Genomic DNA, 10,540 nt, shown 5'->3' with positions numbered 1-10,540 from the left:
TTTCTACCCTAAATTCTTTGTTAAAAAGATAGAGTGAGTCGAGGGCTTCCATTTAATCTGAACGTTTGGTGGTTTGGAGCACATTGGAATTTGGGTCTTCATCTCCGTCTTCTCCATTCGGGTTATTTTCTTCGAAGTAGGGATTTCCTACTCCATTTTATAAGTTTTGTTCTAAGTTTTGGTATATTGATATGTTGGGGTTACTTTGGTAATTTTGGGAAAAACCCTAGTTGTAGTAATAAGTTAATTTGTATAATTAATTTAAGGGAATTGGGGAATTTGGTTAAATGCATGAAATTGAGGAATTCATTGATTAAATGGTGTAGTTGGTTAATTAAAATCACTCGTCTATTGAATTGTTGATATATATTTATTTCCAGTCTAGAAATAACTGTTTTGGGCTATCGGTGGAGGATAGTCGTGATTGTTGTAGATATTGCATGTGGATTAGGAATAACTGAAACTAATCACATTGGTTAAGTCATTAATTTTGACTATTGAATTAATACAGAAAATACATGTATTGATTGAGCATTGCATATGCATATTGTTTGGGAGGAGATAGGGGATGTACTCCACGGTTTAGGGGAAGATAGGGGATGGACCTCTAAACCGGATTTTGTTTGGGAGGAGATAGGGGATGGACTCCATTAGCATCACTATTATGTGTGCTTATTATATTGAAGTGTTTTTACATGTCATTGATACAACACTAAAATGTGTATCAAACGGGAAGTATGAAGTGTTTTGATATGAGCCTGAGTCTCATTTGTTTGTTTGATATTGGAAGTAATGCGAATATAATATATATAGTTCACTGTTATAAGTTTGGCCAGGTTCTGAGCCACATTGATAATAAAGAAAAGTGAAACGTGTCATAGACATTAGTGTCATGAAACTGTATAATGACGAAATTGATTATCTTGGTTAACCATCTATTGAATGCTACAGCTTTATTCAATGCTTATATTTGGTTTAGTATCTTTCTACTGGGCTGTGGCTCACCCTTTATGGGAACATCATTTTCAGGTCCAGGTGATAAGCTACCTCCAAGGACTTAGCTTGGAAGGATTTGGATTTTGAAGACTATCTTTAGTTATTTGTTTTTATTTGATAAACATTCAAGCCTAGGGCTTTATTTGTATTTGAGTTAGAACTCATATTTTTGTGTCCAAGTGTTGGCTTGGAAAGATGTAAGCCCATAGGGCATTTAATTTGATGTTACATGTAATGTTTTCGTTTAGTAATACTCTGATGAATGAATTAATAAATTGTTTTCTTTAAATAATGCATGTCAATGAAATATATATAATGGGTTTATTTTGAGGGCGTGACAACTTGGTATCAGAGCGTACCGGGTTTGAATACTTTGGGTACGTGGGAAGTGATTAGTATCACAATGGGTTCGTCTCGTTTGATAGAGACTTAGTGTAATGTTATATGCTTATGTGATAACATGTTTATGTGATTATGTGGGTATGGAATGTAGTTTCTAGGATGTTGATTGGACCCTTGAGCTTCTAGTAGTCTTGTTGGAAAGGCACTTGATCACTGCTGCTTCCAACCGGAACTATAGTAACGCATTGGGACTATCATTATCCGGGAATGAAATTCGTAGGTGCTTATGTGATTATGTGCTTACGTGGAATAAATTATTGTTGTTCAATGCATTAGGACGCGAGTGTTTAGCTTCGGCACATTTATTAATGTGCTAACGTCTTTGTTTCCTTTATTAGGATGTCAGGACGAGGACGAGGACGAGGACGGGGTAGGCGTGGTAGGCCGGGTAGACAGGAGGTGCCTGTGCCAGAGGAGGTTCCGGCAGTACAGGAGGGAGTTGGCCAGGCCAATGTGGCCGAGCCAGTAGGCCAACAGGCTATGGGCGTTCTAGCCCGAGAGATAGCAAGGGCATTCAGGGAGTCAGTAGGCATTCTCAGAGCTGAGAATCAAGCTCGGGTCGTTGTTGCAGATGCAGGACCATCATTTCTGAAGAGGGAGTTCTTCCGATCTAATCCGGATGAATTTATGGGTGATCCTAAAGAGCCGCTTAAGGCAGATGAATGGCTCGAACAGACAACGAAGACGTTTGAGATGCTTGGCATCGAAGACGAGGGGTTGAAAGTGACCTTGGCATCTTTCCAGCTGAAGGGGGATGCGGGTCAGTGGTGGAAGTTCACTAAAGGTCGTATAGGAGCTACATGGGAGGCTTTTGTGAATGCTTTCCAGGAGAGGTTCTTATCTCCAGCAGTTAGGGAGAAGTTGAGAGACCAGTTCTGCCAGCTTAAGCAGTCGAGTTCTTCAGTGGCCGAGTTTGAGGCTGCATTTACTAGCTTGTCCAGGTTTGCACCTGAGTTGGTGGCGTCTGAGGAACGCCGTTGTATCGAGTTTGAGAAGAAGTTGAGGCGTGGCCTCAAACTGCGAGTTGGGGGAACTATGATTCGGGATTATGGGCGTATGGTTGATACTTCAGCCCACATGGAAATCATGATGCAGGAGGAGGAGGAAGGACAGAAGGGCTCCAAGAGGAATCAGGATGGCCAGAGTGATGGTAGAAGACAGAAGGGTTTTAATCCTCAGCAGTCTCAGGGTAGCTTTTCTAGATCGACTTTTCCTGTGCCGAGCGCTAGTTCGGGGAAAGGCAGTCAGGGAGACATTACCTGTTTCAAGTGTGGCCAGCTGGGCCACAAGTCTCCAGTTTGTTCTCAGAGGGGAGGAGTGCAGAGAGCAGCATCATCTTCGGCTCGATCTCAGAGCCAGAGTCAGGGTAGAGGCCAGCCACTCTCGTGTTATCAGTGTGGTCAGCCAGGGCATATGAAGAGGTATTGCCCGCAGTTCGGTGGCACACCTAGTGCATCTGGTTTGAGGCAGATTCAGAGTCATCAGCCAGCTCAGTCGGGTTAGGCCTCGAGGGCCAATCAGGGGGCTTCATCGACCCAGTCGGTGCAGCAATCTTATGCTCCTAGGGGTGAGCAGGTTGATCAGAGGTCGTCTGGGCGCGTGTACGCTGTTACTGCGCAGGATCTTGTGCCGGCACCATCAGTTGTGAGAGGTACCTTCTTGTTTTGCAACTCGGTTGCTAGTGTTTTGATTGATACGGGTGCATCTCATTCCTTTGTGTCTGCTGCATTTGCATCTATTTTGGAGTTGGAGTTAGCACAGTTAGCATCTCCTATTTGTGTAGTGTCACCTCTTGGGGGTGAATTGATTTTGAAACAGGGTGTTAGGGGTTGTGATATAGAGGTTGATTATCATAGAATCCCATTTTCCTTTGTAGTTATGCCTATGAGGGGCTTCGATGTAATTTTGGGTATGGACTGGTTATCGTCATACCGGGCAGTTATTGATTGCTACCGCCAGAGGGTCACTTGTTGTACCGTGAGCGGGGAATGTTTTCATTTTCTGGGGGACCGGGTTGGTAGTGTTTTGCCACCGGGGTATGATTCGCGAGGGCGGAGTGAGCTTAGTGGTCTACTTGCTAGCTTTTTGAGTAGTGAGTGTGATGAGACCCAGATTGTGTTGCCACGGGTGGTTTGTGAGTACTCGGATGTCTTTCCCGAGGACCTTGTTGGTTTGCCACCTCACAGAGAGATTGAGTTCTCTATTGACTTAGTGTCCGGCACGACGCCGATTTCTATGACACCTTATCGTTTTGCCCCAGCCGAGTTAGTTGAGTTGAAGATCCAACTCCAGGAGTTGCTAGATAAGGGCTATATACGTCCTAGTGTTTCGCCATGGGGAGCACCGGCCCTCTTTGTTAAAAAGAAAGGTGGTGCTTTGAGACTTTGTATAGATTACCGAAAATTGAATCGGGCTACGGTGAAGAATAATTACCCTATGCCTCATATAGATGATCTGTTCGATCAGTTGAAGGGTTCCCGTTGTTTCTCAAAGATAGACTTGAGATCGGGTTATCATCAGTTGAGAGTCAGGGAGGAGGATATTCCGAAGACGGCATTCCATACGCGGTATGGCCACTATGAGTTTTTGGTGATGTCATTTGGGCTCACCAATGCACCAGCAGTTTTTATGGATTTGATGAACCGAATATTCCGGGAATTTTTAGATCGCTTTGTAGTCGTCTTCGTGGACGACATCCTTATTTATTCACCTTCTGAGGAGAAACACAAGGAACACTTGAGAGCGGTGCTTGAATTACTTAGAGCCCATAAGCTTTATGCTAAGTTTGGGAAGTGTGAGTTCTGGCTAGAAGAGGTCAAGTTCTTAGGCCATGTAGTTTCTGGGGAAGGAGTGTCTGTTGATACATCCAAGACGGAGGCAGTGCAAGATTGGGCACAGCCTAAGAGTGGGTTTGAGATACGCAGTTTTCTGGGATTAGCTGGGTATTATCGCCGGTTTGTGAAGGATTTCGCCAGGTTAGCTTCGCCTTTGACTAGATTGACTCGGAAGGGAGTCAAATTTGCTTGGAGTGAGACTTGTGAAAAGTCGTTCCAGGAGTTGAAAGTTAGACTGACCACCGCTCTAGTATTGATTATTCCGGAGAGAGGGTTGGGTATGCAGTCTATTGTGACGCCTCCCGAGAGGGTCTGGGTTGTGTGTTGATGCAAGAAGGGAAAGTAGTTGCCTATGGCTCACGTCAGTTAAAAATTCACGAGAAGAATTACCCTACGCATGATTTAGAGTTGGCAGCTGTGATATTTGCCTTGAAGATTTGGAGGCATTATCTTTATGGTGAGAGGTTCGAGGTATTCTCGGATCATAAGAGTTTGAAATATCTGTTCACACAGAAAGACTTGAACTTGAGGCAGAGGAGGTGGATAGAGTTCATTGAGGATTATGACTTCGAGTTGCATTATCATCCGGGAAAGCCCAATGTGGTGGCCGACGCCCTTAGCAGGAAACCTGTTGGTGACATAGCTAGTATAGCCATTCGGGAGTGGAAGATGTTAGGTGCACTTGGGGAGTTTAATTTATTTTTGGGCGAATCCGTTGAGGCTGCGGCCTTGTTTTCTGTTGTTGCACAGCCTACACTTGTGACTCGAGTGTTAGAGGCTCAAAGGGGTGACCTTGAGGTAAAATCCCTCCGTGAGAAGATTTCTGGTGGGAAGGTTGAGAAGGGTTTGACAGTGTATCCCGACCTGAGTGTGAGATACCGAGACCGTCTGTTTGTGCCGGAGTCTTGTCGAGAAGAGGTACTCCGAGAGTTTCATCATTCACGCCTTGCGGTGCATCCGGGAGGCACTAAGATGTATCGGGATTTGGGTCGCCAGTTTTGGTGGCGGGGTATGAAGAGAGATGTGGCAGCTTTCGTGTCTAAGTGCCTTACTTGTCAGCAAGTGAAGGCCGAGCATCAGAGGCCAGCGGGTTTGTTACAACCCTTGCCTATTGCTGAGTGGAAGTGGGAGCATGTCACTATGGACTTCGTTGTAGGTCTTCCGAGGACTCAGCGGGGTAGTGATGCTGTTTGGGTGGTTGTAGACCGGTTGACTAAGTCGGCGCACTTTATTCCTATGCGTGTCAGAGATTCAGTCGATCATCTGGCCGACTTATATATTCGGGACATAGTGAGGTTGCACGGGGTTCCAGTGACGATCGTCTCTGATAGAGATCTTCGTTTTACTGCTAGGTTGTGGCAGAGTTTACAGAGTGCCTTAGGCACTAAGTTGACCTTTAGCACGGCTTATTATCCTCAGACTGACGGGCAGTCCGAGCGTACTATTCAGATCCTTGAGGATATGCTTCGGGGTTGTGTCCTTGACTTTAGTGGGACGTGGGAGAGGCACTTACCATTGGTGGAGTTTGCCTACAACAACAGTTTTCAGTCTAGTATCGGTATGGCACCGTTTGAGGCCTTGTATGGCCGACCGTGTAGGTCTCCAGTTTGTTGGGCCGAGGTGGGTGATGCACCGTTGTTGGGTCCGGAGTTGGTTAGGGAGACGACGGAGAAGGTTGAGCTTATCCGTAGGAGGCTTGTTACAGCCCAGAATCGCCAAAGGAGTTATGCTGACCGTAGGAGGAGACCTTTGGTGTTTGAAGTGGGTGATCATGTCTTTCTGAAAATATCACCTAGGGGGGAGTTAATGAGGTTTGGGAAGAGTGGGAAGTTATCCCCTCGGTTTATTGGTCCTTTTGAGATCCTTGAGAGAATTGGCGAGGTTGCTTATCGGTTAGCTTTACCGCCGCAGTTGTCCGGAGTTCATGACGTGTTTCATGTGAGTATGCTTCGGAAGTATGAGCCAGATCCAGCACATGTATTGGATTGGACCGATTTAGAGGTAGATGAGGATGCCTCGTATGAGGAGAGACCGGTCCGAGTCTTGGATAGGCGGGATCAAGTCTTGCGAGGCAAGACCATTCCTTTGGTAAAAGTTTTGTGGAAATATCACGGGGTGGAGGAAGCCACTTGGAAACGTGAGTTGGAAGTCCGCGAAAAATATCCGGACATGTTTATCGATTTGTAATTTTGTATTTAGATTTTGTCATATTGTTAAACTTTAGAGCTTTATATATGTCTTAAGCTGTAAAACATCGAGAATGTTTTGGTTAATGGAAATATGTTGGAACTTGTCTCGAAATGGAAGTTTAATGGAACATTGCATATGTTGAATATATTGAAAATTGTTGAAATTGCAAGAAAATTGCATAGTGTTAATGCAGGTGAAAATATATGTTATTTTACATATTGTGAAATGCCTCTTGATAAGAGATGAAATGGCCGGTGTTGGGTCAAGTTGCTTATTTTGAGTTATCATATTGTTGGAATTTGAGAAAAACTTGTTTTCAAAACCTTATGCTTAATTTCGGGGACGAAATTCTTTTAAGAGGGGGAGGTTATAGCGATCCCGGTTTTTCCTTCCTTTGTATACTGTATTCTGGACTTGGTTCCATGGACTTGTTTTTGTATCATTATCACTTCTAGCCTTTATTCTTTGTATTAGGGTCTTAGGTTGTGATGGGCAGGTTTGGAACAGGTTGGTTGCACTTTGAAACCAAAAGGTGATGCCCAGATTTTGGCCTTCACGCTCGAGCGGAAGTTTTAACGCTCGAGCGGGCTCTTCGTTGTTTCTTATACGCTCGAGCGGGAGTTTTGACGCTTGAGCGTGTTTTTCCATCTCCCAGTACTTTACTCTGCAGTCCCTCCGCTCGAGCGGAGAGTTTGGCGCTCGAGCGGGTACCATCGCCTGCAAAACTTCTGGAAGTGTGCAATCGACGCTCGAGCGGCTCTTTTCACGCTCGAGCGTGAGTCTGTGTCTGACGCTCGAGCGGGGATTTTCACGCTCGAGCGGGGAGTCGACTACATAAATCCGAGACCCGACTTTCTGGATCATTTTTCATCTCCCTTTTGATTCTAAAACCCTAGAACCGTCTTCTCCCTCTCCCTACACACCTTCTCTCTTAGGTTTGATCTACTTTGAGTGTATTTCTACCCTAAGTTCTTTGTTAAAAAGATAGAGTGAGTCGAGGGCTTCCATTTAATCTGAACGTTTGGTGGTTTGGAGCACATTGGAATTTGGGTCTTCATCTCCATCTTTTCCATTCGGGTTATTTTCTTCGAGGTAGGGATTTCCTACTCCATTTTATAAGTTTTGTTCTAAGTTTTGATATATTGATATGTTGGGGTTACTTTGGTAATTTTGGGAAAAACCCTAGTTTTAGTAATAAGTTAATTTGTATAATTAATTTAAGGGAATTGGGGAATTTGGTTAAATGCATGAAATTGAGGAATTCATTGATTAAATGGTGTAGTTGGTTAATTAAAATCACTCGTCTATTGAATTGTTGATACATATTTATTTCCAGTCTAGAAATAACTGTTTTGGGCTATCGGTGGAGGATAGTCGTGATTGTTGTAGATATTGCATGTGGATTAGGAATAACTGAAACTAATCACATTGGTTAAGTCATTAATTTTGACTATTGAATTAATACAGAAAATACATGTATTGATTGAGCATTGCATATGCATATTGTTTGGGAGGAGATAGGGGATGTACTCCACGGTTTAGGGGAAGATAGGGGATGGACCTCTAAACCGGATTTTGTTTGGGAGGAGATAGGGGATGGACTCCATTAGCATCACTATTATGTGTGCTTATTAGATTGAAGTGTTTTTACATGTCATTGATACAACACTAAAATGTGTATCAAACGGGAAGTATGAAGTGTTTTGATATGAGCCTGAGTCTCATTTGTTTGTTTGATATTGGAAGTAATGCGAATATAATATATATAGTTCACTGTTATAAGTTTGGCCAGGTTCTGAGCCACATTGATAATAAAGAAAAGTGAAACGTGTCATAGACATTAGTGTCATGAAACTGTATAATGACGAAATTGATTATCTTGGTTAACCATCTATTGAATGCTACAGCTTTATTCAATGCTTATATTTGGTTTAGTATCTTTCTACTGGGCTGTGGCTCACCCTTTATGGGAACATCATTTTCAGGTCCAGGTGATAAGCTACCTCCAAGGACTTAGCTTGGAAGGATTTGGATTTTGAAGACTATCTTTAGTTATTTGTTTTTATTTGATAAACATTCAAGCCTAGGGTTTTGTTTGTATTTGAGTTAGAACTCATATTTTTGTGTCCAAGTGTTGGCTTGGAAAGATGTAAGCCCATAGGGCATTTAATTTGATGTTACATGTAATGTTTTCGTTTAGTAATACTCTGATGAATGAATTAATAAATTGTTTTCTTTAAATAATGCATGTCAATGAAATATATATAATGGGTTTATTTTGAGGGCGTGACAGACCCTGATCCAAGTCCTCAACTGTTGGAGACTTCAACGCCACACATACGCCTTTTGATCAACAAACAATCCAAGGAGACGTTTATCTTATGCGCTCTCTCTCTCTCTCTCTCTCCATCACTAACTAGTAGTCACTAGAGATGGGTTCAGTCAAGTTCCATCTATTCTTCAGTATGAGAGTGTTTGGGAAGGTAGATTTTAGCTTTTTTTTAGGCTAAAATTTACAAAAGATAAAAGAGGTTAAAATAGTTAATAAGATAATATGTCACATCAAATTCATAATTATTTCACTTTTTCTCTCATAAGCATCACATTTAATTACAAAAAAACCCAACTATCTCCCTAAACACAAAAATTTTAGCCTACTAAAATAACAAAAAACTAAAATAACCTACTAAAATAATAACTTTTCAAACACCCATAGAGTTAATTATCAATATATATAAATATATATATTTTTTGTTTTAGACTATTAAGTTATCAACAATTAAGGATCATTAATGGAACGGGCCGGATTTATTTAGCCCGCAACTATTATATTCAAATTACTTGCTTTAAAAAAAATTGTATTAGAATATTGGTAATAATAAATACTAAATAAAACATTTTTGTTTAAAGGCTATACAAGAAAAATATACCTGATTAAGCCTAATAAAAACGCGCGCACACACACAAAAGAAAAAAAGGAAAAAAACTTGAGGCCTTTTTGATTGACTTTTTTTTGGTACAACGGAAAAGGAAAAACAACAACAAAACAGAAAAAAGAAAAAGAAAAACTAAGAACCCCCAGAACGAGTTCTGAGATAACTCTGACCAACCATATCCGCCATTAGTTGACCGCGAATTTCTTTCGGAGGGTCATCCATAACAACCAACATTTCATTTTGATTTGCTCCTAATTTTGCAAGACCATCAGCACTGTTGTTGCCCTCCCTTTTGACATGTTGAATCGAAAACCCACATCGACGGATGAGAAACTTGGAATCCTCCACTAGACTTCTCAATGGGGAAGTAACCTCAATGTTCCCCTTTAGCATATCAATAGCATATTGGGAGTCTGTTTCGATGCTAAGATCCTTATAGCCTTTCTCGAAAGCTATCGTCAAACCCCTGTATAGTGCCTAGATCTCCGCCTCAATGCAGGTGCAATTTGTAAGCTTCCCGAAATACCCATAAAGCCAAATGCCTTTCACATCCCGGATTAGTCCCCCAAAGCCATCATCACCTGGATCTCCCTTGGAGCTTCCATCCGTGTTCATCTTCAATTTACCTGGAAGAGGAAGAGACCAGCTAATTAGCTCATCATCCAAACTGTTCACAATGGATATATTAAAAGCATCTTTAATATCAGTTGCATATCTATGTATAATGTGGATACTATGCTGCCAAGGCAATTCAACATTCTCAAAAATCTTAAGGTTCCTATTTTTCCAAATTTGCCACAATGAGGTAACAAAAAAAGTGGGCTCAATAAAAGGATGAGATTTAGACTTTAAAGTGAACTCCACCCAAATTTTAAAAGAAAAATTCCTGCAATTAAACAACCAAGTACCACAATTCAAACCAATTCAAATAGATCTTGCTTTGGGACAATTTCTGAAGATATGATTCAAGTCTTCAACCTGATCACCACAATTATTACATAAAGCTGAGTTTGACATTCCTCTAGTAACTTTTAGGCTGTTGGTTAGCAACTTCTGATGCAATGCCAGCCAAACAAAGCCTTTGAGTTTTTGAGGGATTTTCAATTTCCATAACCAGAGCCAATTCCCAGAATTAGCTCCCTGATCAGTCACCAACTCAAAAGCCGAAGCAGTAGTGAAAGC

The sequence above is a fragment of the Camellia sinensis genome, chromosome 6 (assembly GCF_055761805.1).
Source record: "Camellia sinensis isolate YWXY chromosome 6, ASM5576180v1, whole genome shotgun sequence".
Classification (NCBI taxonomy): domain Eukaryota; kingdom Viridiplantae; phylum Streptophyta; class Magnoliopsida; order Ericales; family Theaceae; genus Camellia; species Camellia sinensis.
This window is presented reverse-complemented; position numbering follows the sequence as displayed.